Source organism: Nansenia antarctica (genome assembly GCF_963989245.1).
Source record: "Nansenia antarctica genome assembly, chromosome: 2".
In the NCBI taxonomy this organism is placed as follows: Eukaryota; Metazoa; Chordata; class Actinopteri; order Argentiniformes; family Microstomatidae; genus Nansenia; species Nansenia antarctica.
Window position 1 is genome coordinate 12798736 of NC_137675.1, and position 15630 is coordinate 12814365.

The 15630-nt window shown below is 43.9% G+C and overlaps 1 protein-coding gene across 1 annotated transcript in view; it reads right to left on the reverse strand.

Moving 5' to 3' along the window:
• Positions 1 to 15630, reverse strand: part of rptor (regulatory associated protein of MTOR, complex 1) — a 157747-nt gene that overhangs the window by 49721 nt on the left and 92396 nt on the right.

Consider the following 15630-nt stretch of genomic DNA (forward strand, 5'->3'; position numbering starts at 1 on the left):
GTTATTCTGGTTTATTTGCGAGGACCACAGGAAAGGCCAAGGATTTCCACTTACACATGTGTGAGGAAAAGTAACAGCGTTTTGTTACAGAACTGTTCGCAAATGTTCCATTTGTTCATTTGCTTTATTGAGGTGACTCTGCGAAATGACAATAACTAAACAAGTCCTGACAACAAAAATATATGTATAATATTGTATATAATGTTTTTTCTGTATATCATTGTAGACCACAGTCTCACTCACATATACACAACACAACACTGTTGTGTATAATACAGTTTTCTCAGTCGCTTTGGTGCATTTCTCACATCACTATTAACATTTGCACAACAGTTGTCAGTGTCATCAAAATGAAAAGTCCTGACACCATTGTTTATGAACAAGATAGTCAAATGGCTTTGTCATGTTTTCATTATGACAGTTCACTCTGTAAGTGTTTTCCAATGCAAAAAAATTAGATCTTGAAAGTGAAACCGCAGGGTGCGTTCGTAAATTCGCTATGAGAGCGCCGGAGCACACACCGGGTTCAACGTCATAAAGGGACCAGGTAATTTGATTGGACAAGAGGCATTCCATGGGTGCTAACCAGATTTCCAGGGCGAATTTACGAACGCATGCTAGCGAATTCGACGACGAAAATCGTCAGAGGAGATATACGGGTTATTTTGATAAGCTGGACACATTTTGGGAATATATATTGGTACTTTCTCACCTGAAAACATATTAAAACTTCATAAAATGACATGGTAACACTTGTAAAGGCAAAATCACAGCATTTTTTTTTTGAAAAAAAAATGGAGGATTCAAAACGCCTTCTGCTTGCCGGTGCGAAATGCATTCTGGGAAAAGGCGTCGGAGCCTGGCAGACGGCCTTGTGTGACATCGCCCTCCAGCGATCTTTGTGCGTCAGTACACTCTTCTCTATGTTAAACTATCATAGTGCTGAATCACACCTCATCGCGATTGAATAAGGTCGCGATCCGCCGCGGTCCTAGTGTTAACCCACAATTATATAGTTTTATTTTATTTTATTTTATAGTTTTATTTTATTTTATTCAAACAAAGTCAATCAAATTAGTTTATAACACATGTATTATCATTGACATTTCTGAACATACAGAAATGTTAATGTTTTTCCATGAAAACCATGTTGCATATCATATACAGATTAAACCCTTAAATGAGAAATAAACCATATAAACCTATAAGCATTTGCAGCGCATAGTGCCACAACCTGACTTGCAATTACAGCGCACAAGCTCCAACAAGTATTGAGGAGCAAGGTCCTGGTCGTAATGGATGGGAATGAGGCATGAGTCTTGGATCCTCCAGCCCCATTCCTCTGGTGGTAGCGAGTTTCCCATCCATTCCTGAACCTGATGGTACACTCTGAAGCTGTGAAGCATGGCAGACGACCATGTTGGTGGCAAGTTGCAAGGGTGGATAGCCGTTTTGCTGTCAGTCACTAGTATAGAAACTTTTCAGCCTGAGGTCATTGAGAGAATCCGTTTCGGCACCTTTGTAGATTAGTACCGGTATTAGTATATTGGTATATTAGTTCATTGCCCTTTCCCCTGCAGCAGCAATTTCTTCCTTGGTAGCAGATTGTTTTTGAAAAATGCTGGCCTGTACTCTGAATGAGTCGTTTTCGATACCCCTTTCCCAACCCCAAAGAGTCTGGATGTTGTATCACAGCCAAGCATGGCATGCGCGAATAAGATGTTGTTGCAAACAACCTGTAACTTGATGATCAATATGGACAACTTCTTCTTTGTTCAGTTTGACTGTGGATTTGGAAACCAGTGATTAGGTGCTGAAGGTGTTCATACCCGGCAAACGGATTTTGTGACTCCAACAATTGAAGTATTTTGATAGTGTCAGCGTTGTCTCGTGCCTGTCTTGATGCAGAAAGGTCCTTGTGCTGTTCACTAGTTTCATAGTTTACCCCTGTCACTTCTTTCATTGCGTTGTTGATTTCAGATGTTGCAGGGTTGGAAAGAACCCAGACCAAACGTTGTGTTTCAGACATACTCCTTCCCTGTGTCAGTCCTCCGGTTGTTTTCATACTTCGCACGAGGGCTTGTTCTATTACAAGGTCGGGGGATAGTCCGGCCCAGTATTCATTTGATCTACGAACAACTTGCAGACCATCTTCCTGAAATCGTTTGTAAACTTGGGGATATGTGTCTTCTAGTTGGTGCATTTTCTGGAGGTATATGGTCAATGATTTTACATACAAGTTATGTCCGGAGGCAGCCTTGAATGGCATCATGTCTGTCAGGGTATCAAGGTGCTGATCCCAATTTCCAGTTCTCTCCGATCCAATGAATGCACAGACTAGGTCGATCATCTCCATGTACTGTAGCCACAATGCTGCTGCCGGTCATCTACCATGGTTGTCTTCTCTGCCCCCAAACGCTGAGCTATGATCTGGAGTAGTGCACTTGCATTTGTCCCGGTTGCGGTGGCAGCCATAACACTGTCATACAGATCTGAGGCTTCTGCTTTTTCAGATCCAGATTCAGATTCAGATAACGTTTATTGCCATTATGCTTGACACATGTAGGAATTTGCTTTGGCATTTACAGAAGGTGCATTTATGCTTTTTTCACATATACATGAACAAAACAAGTACAAATACAAATGCAAAGACAGGCAAAAACAGGACAACACAGGACAGACAGTGCATGAATAGTGCTGTATATAAAGTGCAGTGCAGAGTTATTCAAGGTCCAGTGCATGTTATGTCCTGGGCAGACTTGGAGGCGGGGGGGAGGGGGAAGCCAGAGTCATTTAGCAGCCTGGCGGCTGAGGGGAAGAAACTGAGCCTGTGGCGGGCCTTTAATGTCTTAGGCAGCCGCAACCTTCTTCCAGAGGGAAGCAGGGTGAGGAGGCCGTGGCCGGGGTGGAAGGGGTCTGCCATGATCTTCCTTGCCCTCCTCAGAGCCCTGGTGTCATGCAGGGAGTTGAGGGAGGGCAAGGGACAGCCGACCACCCTCTCTGCTGAACGCATCACCCGCTGCAACTTGGCCTTGTCCTTGGTCGTTGCAGCAGGGAACCAGGTGATGATGGAGTGGGTGAGGATGGACTCTATGATGAGCGTGTACAACTGGACCATCATGGACCTCGGCAGCCTGAATTTCCTCATCTGCCGGAGGAAGAATATCCTCTTCTGGGCCTTCTTCGTGAGGGCCTCGGTGTTCCGCTCCCACTTGAGGTCCCGGGAGATGGTCATGCCTAGAAAGCGGCATGACTCCACGGAGGCCACCGGGGTACCTCCCAGCGTGATGCTAGTTCCTCTGGTACTTTGGCATGGTCTGTGGATTCTCCATCTGGCTGATCAGAAACTGTGTCCTCGCTGTCATCAGCAACGGTACCATCTTGAGTCAACTCTGACACATCCTCTGAGTCCACACCATAGTTTGCTTTGTTTGGGACAGGCAGTTTGACATGAAAAGTTTTCGCTGCCAGTAGGGTGTTCAGTGCTCCATCAACCAGGAAATGACCTCGTATGGCCCTGGCAACTGCTTTTCCTTCGAGCATTTTGGGCACCGTATTTGGTGTGTACACTAGGCCCCCAGACTTCTGTACATATGGAACAATGTTAATGCGTCCGACATCTGTTAGGTCCTTTGCTGTCAACTTGATACGTGGAATGATGGAAGCTTGTTCAATTCTGCGGGTGATGCATACAATAATTCCCATGCCATAGAACATTCCATGGCCATCAATTGTTCAGATATTAAGGTCAGCATTATCAGCAACATATTGCATGAAGTGCCCAGGTGTGAATCCATGTACCTCAAGTTTCTCAGCTACTGCAGCACTTCAGCCAAACCCAAGGTGATACAGACTGTCAACTAGACATTTTGATTTTGAGAAATGTCTAACATCTGTGTTTGAACTACTTACCAATGACAGACTGGGAGTGATGTTTTCATTGTGTATTTTTATTGAAATTACATCAATGATGCATCAAGTTGTGTTTACAGTGATATATTGTGGGGGACCAATAATATCATTCACAGGATGGGGGTGGGGCGTGACACATGATAAGGAACATTTGTGACGCAAGCCAGTCTAGGGATAAACTAGTCACAGAAAATTAAAGTGAAACTTATTGTGTCAACAATAATTGGTTTTCTTTTTTTTTTCTCATAACACTCAACTTTAAGTTTTAAAGTACCCACTCAATATAGGCCTAATAAAGTTTAACGATCACTAAATACTTATAACGTGTGGATTTAATTCACTGTTCTCCTCTGCCTTAGGCTACTGGTACGGGAGACTTGACTTGTGAACATAAGGCCAATGCACACGGCGGCGATTTTGTCGCACCGCCGAATTCAATTCCATTGTTTTGAATGAGACTATGCACACGGCGTGCGATGCGATTTTGTCGCACGACAACATTCGATTCTCCATTCACACCCACACACTTCGGTGGTGTGAATTGAGAATCAAATGTTGTCGTGCGACAAAATCGCACGCCGTGTGCATTGGCCTATACTCTCTTTTTTGTTCGTGTTCAAAAGCAAGGACTGTGTGATCATCTAATTATGTGTAGTTATGTGTTTTTAGCATGTTGATGTTCTCTCAGCATGTTGTGATGTTATAAAAATGCAGTTAGATGTTCGTAGCTATGTGCCATTCTTAGCCGCTAGCTGTTAGCAGCGTTTGTTGTGACTTTTCTCCCATTCTGTGTTTGAGGTGTACCAACATTCAAATACTTGTGTCGTCTTCAATTTCTGTCCGATTTCAATGTATGACACATCATTTGAAAGCTTACAATCTGTAGCTTCAGAATATGTAAAACTGAGAGTTTATGTAGGCAAATGATTGATGAAAACATTGTCTGGCGTCACATTTGGCAAATAAGTGGGTGTTGGGGTAGTTGTACCCCTAATACAGGTATAAGACTTAAGAATATCCTCTGAAAAAGTGTTTTATTGGAAAGATTGACCCCCAAAACATAGGAAAAGACACCAAATATGTTGGATAGGTATACATAGGCCCTCCAATATTAACACCATTTTACCCAGATGGCGTCACTCTAAAACATTGTTTAACCTCTTTTGACCTTGAAAAAAGTATGATCCAATAAATTAATCAAGTAAGACTTTTAATATATGATGCAGGAGGGTATTAGGAACAATAAAAACTATGAAACATTACTATTGCAATTTCTCCTGGGTTGGTCCTTTTTTTGAGTTAGATTGACTGGACTAGTCCAGTCAATCTGTGGTTTAACCCAGGGGAAATTGCAATAGTAATCATTCAAGTTTTTTTGTGATCCCTAGGGACAACCAAATAACATATTAAAAGTCTTAGTCTTAATATTTATTGGATCACGGTAAATTCAGGGGTCGAAAATGTGGGTTTTTGTGCCAGGCGCAACACAGCCAGTTAATAGGATAAAAAAATCAACTAATAGATATCACCATGAAACTTCACCAGTTAATCACTTACATTAAGACTAACATTTTTTGTATTACAAGTTTTCTGAAATATTATGTTTAAATATGCAAATTAGGCATTATCTAATGAAATATGTGCTATTTTGCATAACATTCAAAATCTGAAATCTGAACATTGGATAAAGCCAGGTTAAAAATTATTGTTTCATCTTGTCATATTAGAGTCAAGGTCCTCTATAACATTTTGCCATGTTTTTAGGAGTAAATGTTACATAAATCAGGCTATGAATGATATATTAACAAACCCCTCTATAGCAGACCTCGGAATGTAGATAGGAATACAACTGGAAAGTTTGGTGTATGTAAGTGCTACTGAAGTGGAGATTTCTGGCTCAGAGTATGAGAAAAAAACTATTTTTGAGAAAATGGCCATTACCCCCTTGGGGGTACCCTTAACCCACAATTATATAGTTTTATTTTATTTTATTTTATAGTTTTATTTTATTTTATTCAAACAAAGTCAATCAAATTAGTTTATAACACATGTATTATCATTGACATTTCTGAACATACAGAAATGTTAATGTTTTTCCATGAAAACCATGTTGCATATCATATACAGATTAAACCCTTAAATGAGAAATAAACCATATAAACCTATAAGCATTTGCAGCGCATAGTGCCACAACCTGACTTGCAATTACAGCGCACAAGCTCCAACAAGTATTGAGGAGCAAGGTCCTGGTCGTAATGGATGGGAATGAGGCATGAGTCTTGGATCCTCCAGCCCCATTCCTCTGGTGGTAGCGAGTTTCCCATCCATTCCTGAACCTGATGGTACACTCTGAAGCTGTGAAGCATGGCAGACGACCATGTTGGTGGCAAGTTGCAAGGGTGGATAGCCGTTTTGCTGTCAGTCACTAGTATAGAAACTTTTCAGCCTGAGGTCATTGAGAGAATCCGTTTCGGCACCTTTGTAGATTAGTATTAGTATATTGGTATATTAGTTCATTGCCCTTTCCCCTGCAGCAGCAATTTCTTCCTTGGTAGCAGATTGTTTTTGAAAAATGCTGGCCTGTACTCTGAATGAGTCGTTTTCGATACCCCTTTCCCAACCCCAAAGAGTCTGGATGTTGTATCACAGCCAAGCATGGCATGCGCGAATAAGATGTTGTTGCAAACAACCTGTAACTTGATGATCAATATGGACAACTTCTTCTTTGTTCAGTTTGACTGTGGATTTGGAAACCAGTGATTAGGTGCTGAAGGTGTTCATACCCGGCAAACGGATTTTGTGACTCCAACAATTGAAGTATTTTGATAGTGTCAGCGTTGTCTCGTGCCTGTCTTGATGCAGAAAGGTCCTTGTGCTGTTCACTAGTTTCATAGTTTACCCCTGTCACTTCTTTCATTGCGTTGTTGATTTCAGATGTTGCAGGGTTGGAAAGAACCCAGACCAAACGTTGTGTTTCAGACATACTCCTTCCCTGTGTCAGTCCTCCGGTTGTTTTCATACTTCGCACGAGGGCTTGTTCTATTACAAGGTCGGGGGATAGTCCGGCCCAGTATTCATTTGATCTACGAACAACTTGCAGACCATCTTCCTGAAATCGTTTGTAAACTTGGGGATATGTGTCTTCTAGTTGGTGCATTTTCTGGAGGTATATGGTCAATGATTTTACATACAAGTTATGTCCGGAGGCAGCCTTGAATGGCATCATGTCTGTCAGGGTATCAAGGTGCTGATCCCAATTTCCAGTTCTCTCCGATCCAATGAATGCACAGACTAGGTCGATCATCTCCATGTACTGTAGCCACAATGCTGCTGCCGGTCATCTACCATGGTTGTCTTCTCTGCCCCCAAACGCTGAGCTATGATCTGGAGTAGTGCACTTGCATTTGTCCCGGTTGCGGTGGCAGCCATAACACTGTCATACAGATCTGAGGCTTCTGCTTTTTCAGATCCAGATTCAGATTCAGATAACGTTTATTGCCATTATGCTTGACACATGTAGGAATTTGCTTTGGCATTTACAGAAGGTGCATTTATGCTTTTTTCACATATACATGAACAAAACAAGTACAAATACAAATGCAAAGACAGGCAAAAACAGGACAACACAGGACAGACAGTGCATGAATAGTGCTGTATATAAAGTGCAGTGCAGAGTTATTCAAGGTCCAGTGCATGTTATGTCCTGGGCAGACTTGGAGGCGGGGGGGAGGGGGAAGCCAGAGTCATTTAGCAGCCTGGCGGCTGAGGGGAAGAAACTGAGCCTGTGGCGGGCCTTTAATGTCTTAGGCAGCCGCAACCTTCTTCCAGAGGGAAGCAGGGTGAGGAGGCCGTGGCCGGGGTGGAAGGGGTCTGCCATGATCTTCCTTGCCCTCCTCAGAGCCCTGGTGTCATGCAGGGAGTTGAGGGAGGGCAAGGGACAGCCGACCACCCTCTCTGCTGAACGCATCACCCGCTGCAACTTGGCCTTGTCCTTGGTCGTTGCAGCAGGGAACCAGGTGATGATGGAGTGGGTGAGGATGGACTCTATGATGAGCGTGTACAACTGGACCATCATGGACCTCGGCAGCCTGAATTTCCTCATCTGCCGGAGGAAGAATATCCTCTTCTGGGCCTTCTTCGTGAGGGCCTCGGTGTTCCGCTCCCACTTGAGGTCCCGGGAGATGGTCATGCCTAGAAAGCGGCATGACTCCACGGAGGCCACCGGGGTACCTCCCAGCGTGATGCTAGTTCCTCTGGTACTTTGGCATGGTCTGTGGATTCTCCATCTGGCTGATCAGAAACTGTGTCCTCGCTGTCATCAGCAACGGTACCATCTTGAGTCAACTCTGACACATCCTCTGAGTCCACACCATAGTTTGCTTTGTTTGGGACAGGCAGTTTGACATGAAAAGTTTTCGCTGCCAGTAGGGTGTTCAGTGCTCCATCAACCAGGAAATGACCTCGTATGGCCCTGGCAACTGCTTTTCCTTCGAGCATTTTGGGCACCGTATTTGGTGTGTACACTAGGCCCCCAGACTTCTGTACATATGGAACAATGTTAATGCGTCCGACATCTGTTAGGTCCTTTGCTGTCAACTTGATACGTGGAATGATGGAAGCTTGTTCAATTCTGCGGGTGATGCATACAATAATTCCCATGCCATAGAACATTCCATGGCCATCAATTGTTCAGATATTAAGGTCAGCATTATCAGCAACATATTGCATGAAGTGCCCAGGTGTGAATCCATGTACCTCAAGTTTCTCAGCTACTGCAGCACTTCAGCCAAACCCAAGGTGATACAGACTGTCAACTAGACATTTTGATTTTGAGAAATGTCTAACATCTGTGTTTGAACTACTTACCAATGACAGACTGGGAGTGATGTTTTCATTGTGTATTTTTATTGAAATTACATCAATGATGCATCAAGTTGTGTTTACAGTGATATATTGTGGGGGACCAATAATATCATTCACAGGATGGGGGTGGGGCGTGACACATGATAAGGAACATTTGTGACGCAAGCCAGTCTAGGGATAAACTAGTCACAGAAAATTAAAGTGAAACTTATTGTGTCAACAATAATTGGTTTTCTTTTTTTTTTCTCATAACACTCAACTTTAAGTTTTAAAGTACCCACTCAATATAGGCCTAATAAAGTTTAACGATCACTAAATACTTATAACGTGTGGATTTAATTCACTGTTCTCCTCTGCCTTAGGCTACTGGTACGGGAGACTTGACTTGTGAACATAAGGCCAATGCACACGGCGGCGATTTTGTCGCACCGCCGAATTCAATTCCATTGTTTTGAATGAGACTATGCACACGGCGTGCGATGCGATTTTGTCGCACGACAACATTCGATTCTCCATTCACACCCACACACTTCGGTGGTGTGAATTGAGAATCAAATGTTGTCGTGCGACAAAATCGCACGCCGTGTGCATTGGCCTATACTCTCTTTTTTGTTCGTGTTCAAAAGCAAGGACTGTGTGATCATCTAATTATGTGTAGTTATGTGTTTTTAGCATGTTGATGTTCTCTCAGCATGTTGTGATGTTATAAAAATGCAGTTAGATGTTCGTAGCTATGTGCCATTCTTAGCCGCTAGCTGTTAGCAGCGTTTGTTGTGACTTTTCTCCCATTCTGTGTTTGAGGTGTACCAACATTCAAATACTTGTGTCGTCTTCAATTTCTGTCCGATTTCAATGTATGACACATCATTTGAAAGCTTACAATCTGTAGCTTCAGAATATGTAAAACTGAGAGTTTATGTAGGCAAATGATTGATGAAAACATTGTCTGGCGTCACATTTGGCAAATAAGTGGGTGTTGGGGTAGTTGTACCCCTAATACAGGTATAAGACTTAAGAATATCCTCTGAAAAAGTGTTTTATTGGAAAGATTGACCCCCAAAACATAGGAAAAGACACCAAATATGTTGGATAGGTATACATAGGCCCTCCAATATTAACACCATTTTACCCAGATGGCGTCACTCTAAAACATTGTTTAACCTCTTTTGACCTTGAAAAAAGTATGATCCAATAAATTAATCAAGTAAGACTTTTAATATATGATGCAGGAGGGTATTAGGAACAATAAAAACTATGAAACATTACTATTGCAATTTCTCCTGGGTTGGTCCTTTTTTTGAGTTAGATTGACTGGACTATTATAGAAGGAGAGCTGTGGGCTGTCTGTTATAGAAGGGCTGTCTGTTATAGAAGGAGGGCTGTGGGCTGTCTGTTATAGAAGGAGAGCTGTGGGCTGTCTGTTATAGAAGGGCTGTCTGTTATAGAAGGAGGGCTGTGGGCTGTCTGTTATAGAAGGAGGGCTGTGGGCTGTCTGTTATAGAAGGAGGGATGTGGGCTGTCTGTTATAGAAGGAGGGATGTGGGCTGTCTGTTATAGAAGGAGGGCTGTGGGCTGTCTGTTATAGAAGGAGGGATGTGGGCTGTCTGTTATAGAAGGAGGGCTGTGGGCTGTCTGTTATAGAAGGAGGGATGTGGGCTGTCTGTTATAGAAGGAGGGCTGTGGGCTGTCTGTTATAGAAGGGCTGTCTGTTATAGAAGGGCTGTCTGTTATAGAAGCATGTCTGTTATAGGAGGAGGGCTGTCTGTTATAGAAGGAGGGCTGTCTGTTATAGAAGGAGGGCTGTCTGTTATAAAAGGAGGGCTGTCTGTTATAGAAGGGCTGTCTGTTATAGAAGGAGGGCTGTCTGTTATAGAAGGGCTGTCTGTTATAGAAGGAGGGCTGTCTGTTATAGAAGCATGTCTGTTATAGAAGCATGTCTGTTATAGGAGGAGGGCTGTCTGTTATAGAAGGAAGGCTGTCTGTTATAGAAGGAGGGCTGTCTGTTATAGAAGGAGGGCTGTCTGTTATAGAAGGGCTGTCTGTTATAGAAGGGCTGTCTGTTATAGAAGGGCTGTCTGTTATAGAAGGGCTGTCTGTTATAGAAGGGCTGTCTGTTATAGAAGGAGGGCTGTCTGTTATAGAAGGAGGGCTGTCTGTTATAGAAGGAGGGCTGTCTGTTATAGAAGGAGGGCTGTCTGTTATAGGAGGAGGGCTGTCTGTTATAGGAGGAGGGCTGTCTGTTATAGAAGGAGGGCTGTCTGTTATAGAAGGAGGGCTGTCTGTTATAGAAGGAGGGCTGTCTGTTATAGAAGGAGGGCTGTCTGTTATAGAAGGAGGGCTGTCTGTTATAGAAGGGCTGTCTGTTATAGAAAGAGGGCTGTCTGTTATAGAAGGAGGGCTGTCTGTTATAGAAGGAGGGCTGTCTGTTATAGAAGGAGGGCTGTCTGTTATAGAAGGGCTGTCTGTTATAGAAGGGCTGTCTGTTATAGAAGGAGGGCTGTCTGTTATAGAAGGAGGGCTGTCTGTTACAGAAGGGCTGTCTGTTATAGGAGGAGGGCTGTCTGTTATAGAAGGAGGGCTGTCTGTTATAGAAGGAGGGCTGTCTGTTATAGAAGAAGGGCTGTCTGTTATAGAAGGAGGGCTGTCTGTTATAGAAGGGCTGTCTGTTATAGAAGGAGGGCTGTCTGTTATAGAAGGAGGGCTGTCTGTTATAGAAGGAGGGCTGTCTGTTATAGAAGGAGGGCTGTCTGTTATAGAAGGAGGGCTGTCTGTTATAGAAGGAGGGCTGTCTGTTATAGAAGGAGGGCTGTCTGTTATAGAAGGAGGGCTGTCTGTTATAGAAGGAGGGCTGTCTGTCATAGAAGGAGGGCTGTCTGTTATAGAAGGAGGGCTGTCTGTTATAGGATGTGGGCTGTCTGTTATAGAAGGGCTGTCTGTTATAGAAGGAGGGCTGTCTGTTATAGGAGAAGGGCTGTCTGTTATAGAAGGGCTGTCTGTTATAGAAGGAGAGCTGTCTGTTATAGAAGGAGGGCTGTCTGTTATAGAAGGAGGGCTGTCTGTTATAGAAGGAGGGCTGTCTGGTATAGAAGGGCTGTCTGTTATAGAAGGAGGGCTGTCTGTTATAGAAGGAGGGCTGTCTGTTATAGAAGGAGGGCTGTCTGTTATAGAAGGAGGGCTGTCTGTTATAGGAGGAGGGCTGTCTGTTATAGAAGGAGGGCTGTCTGTTATAGAAGGAGGGCTGTCTGTTATAGAAGGAGGGCTGTCTGTTACAGAAGGAGGGCTGTCTGTTACAGAAGGAGGGCTGTCTGTTACAGAAGGGCTGTCTGTTATAGGAGGAGGGCTGTCTGTTATAGAAGGAGGGCTGTCTGTTATAGAAGGAGGGCTGTCTGTTATAGAAGGAGGGCTGTCTGTTATAGAAGGAGGGCTGTCTGTTATAGAAGGAGGGCTGTCTGTTATAGGAGGAGGGCTGTCTGTTATAGGAGGAGGGCTGTCTGTTATAGAATGAATGAATGAATGAATGGTCTTTATTGTCATTGATATAGTACAGGTACCAAACAACGAAATTTGGGAGGGGGGGGCTCCCCTGGTGCTAGGAAAGAAAACTAAAAACAAGAAGGGAAAAGAGCTGGTTTACATAAATAAAGGCTATGTACACTGTCCACTATACTATACTATACAAATAAACACTGTGCTGTACTCTATGCTATGCTATACCTATTCTAACATTTCCTATCTCTGAACAGGGCTGTCTGTTATAGAAGGAGGGCTGTCTGTTATAGAAGGAGGGCTGCCTGTTATAGAAGGAGGGCTGTCTGTTATAGAAGGAGGGCTGTCTGTTATAGAAGGGCTGTCTGTTATAGAAGGAGGGCTGTCTGTTATAGAAGGAGGGCTGTCTGTTATAGAAGGAGGGCTGTCTGTTATAGAAGGAGGGCTGTCTGTTATAGAAGGAGGGCTGTCTGTTATAGAAGGGCTGTCTGTTATAGAAGGAGGGCTGTCTGTTATAGAAGGAGGGCTGCCTGTTATAGAAGGAGGGCTGTCTGTTATAGAAGGAGGGCTGTCTGTTATAGAAGGAGGGCTGTCTGTTATAGAAGGAGGGCTGTCTGTTATAGAAGGAGGGCTGTTTGTTATAGAAGGAGGGCTGTCTGTTATAGAAGGGCTGTCTGTTATAGAAGGGCTGTCTGTTATAGAAGGGCTGTCTGTTATAGGAGGAGGGCTGTCTGTTATAGAAGGAGGGCTGTCTGTTATAGAAGGAGGGCTGTCTGTTATAGAAGGAGGGCTGTCTGTTATAGAAGGAGGGCTGTCTGTTATAGAAGGAGGGCTGTCTGTTATAGAAGGAGGGCTGTCTGTTATAGAAGGGCTGTCTGTTATAGAAGGAGGGCTGTCTGTTATAGAAGGAGGGCTGTCTGTTATAGAAGGAGGGCTGTCTGTTATAGAAGGAGGGCTGTCTGTTATAGAAGGAGGGCTGTCTGTTATAGAAGGAGGGCTGTCTGTTATAGAAGGAGGGCTGCCTGTTATAGAAGGAGGGCTGTCTGTTATAGAAGGAGGGCTGTCTGTTATAGAAGGAGGGCTGTCTGTTATAGAAGGAGGGCTGTCTGTTATAGAAGGAGGGCTGTCTGTTATAGAAGGAGGGCTGTCTGTTATAGAAGGGCTGTCTGTTATAGAAGGGCTGTCTGTTATAGAAGGGCTGTCTGTTATAGAAGGAGGGCTGTCTGTTATAGAAGGAGGGCTGTCTGTTATAGAAGGGCTGTCTGTTATAGGAGGAGGGCTGTCTGTTATAGAAGGAGGGCTGTCTGTTATAGAAGGAGGGCTGTCTGTTATAGAAGGAGGGCTGTCTGTTATAGAAGGAGGGCTGTCTGTTATAGAAGGAGGGCTGTCTGTTATAGAAGGAGGGCTGTCTGTTATAGAAGGAGGGCTGTCTGTTATAGAAGGAGGGCTGTCTGTTATAGAAGGAGGGCTGTGGGCTTAGATGTGGCGGCACGTTAGCGTGAGTCAGTTTGTTAGCGTGACTCAGCGTGGCTGTGTGACTGTGTTTGACCAGGGGGCCGTGGGGCTAGCGTCAGCTAACAGACGTCTGAGTCAGTGAGACAGAACGTGCGCTCTGGACGGTGTGTGTGTGTGTGTGTGTGTGTGTGTGTGTGTCAGACGTAAACTTTCAAAGCTGTGCAAATGTGTGTGTGCTGTATGACGTATGACATGTGTTCCCAAATGTGTGTATATACAGTGTGTGTGTGTGTGTGTGTGTGTGTGGGGGAGTGGGGGGGGGGGTAGGATTAGGGTTAAACAACACACTCTCAAAACTAACAGACTCGAGAGAGAGACACACACACACACACACACACACACACACACACACACACACACACACTCTAAGGATTCCATCTTCAGAGTCTCAGACGTCGTGACTACGGTGAAGTGACTGGTGTTATCCTTGAGGGACGTGGTGTAAAAGACAAAATCAATAGAGCCATCAACACAGCCTGGGAAGGTCATGACCCCTCCACTGAGGAGGCTTTTAATAAGGCGGCGTGCGTCAGACCGGGCTGCAGAGATGTCATCCACAGTGAAGACAGTCATGTGAGTCAATATTACGCTCCCAGTTGTTTTTCCTCTACAGTGGCAAGAAAAAGTAAGTGAACCCTTTGATATTACCTGCATTTATGTATAAATATGTCTTATATGGACTGATCGTAATCTATGTTCCAATAATGAACAAACACAATCTGTTTGAACTAATAACACCAATTATTCTATTGTTCTTGTCCATATTGAATACATCAGTCAAACATTCACAGTGTAGGTTGGAAAAAGTATGTGAACCCCTAGGGCCTAGGCTAAAGACTTCTACAAGAGCTCATTGGAGACAGGATTAGTAAACCTGGAGTCCAATCAATGAAACGTGATTGGAGGTTTGGGTTAGATATTTTGACTTATAAAAAACACTAACATTTTGAGTTTGCTATTCACAAGAAGCATCTGCTGATATGAGCCATGCCTCACAAAAAAAGATGATGTTAGAAGACCTACGATCAAGCATTGCTGATTTGCATAAAGCTGGAAAGGGTTACAAACAAATCTCAAAGAGTTAAGATATTCATCAGTTCACAGTTGTCTATAAATGGAGATGATTCAGTACTGTGCTACTCTCCCTAGAAGTGGGCGCCCAGCCAAGATGACTCCAAAGGCACAACATAGAATGCTCAATGAGGTAAAAAAGAACCCTAGAGTAACAGCTAAAGGCTTGAAGGAATCATTGGAACTGGCTGACATCTCTGTGCATGAGTCTACCATACGTAAAACAGAGAAACACCACAGAGGAAGCCGCTGCTCTCCAGAAAAAACATTGCTGCTCATATAAAGTTTGCCAAAGAGCACCTTGACACTCCACAACGCTACTGGGAAAATGTTTTGTGGACTGATGAAACTAAGGTTGAATTGTTCAGCAAGAACATGCAGCACTACGTATGGTGTACCGCATACCAACATGAAAACATCATCCCAACAGTGAAGTACGGTGGAGGGAGCATCATGATTTGGGCCTGGACAGCTTGCCATCATCGAGGGGAAAATTAATTCCCAAGTCTATCAAGGTATCCTACAGGACAACGTCAGGATGGCTGTCCGCCAGCTGAAGCTCAGTAGAAGTTGGGTGACGCAGCAGGACAATGAACCTAAACATCGAAGTAAATCTACCAAAAAAGAAAATCCGCCTTTTGGAGTGGCCCAGTCAGAGCCCAGACCTTAACCCAATAGAGATGCCGTGGAATGACCTCAAGAGAGCCGTTTACACCAGACATCCTAAAATGGCTGAGCTGAAGTAGTTCTGTAAGGAAGAATGGTCCAAATTTCCTCCGAAAG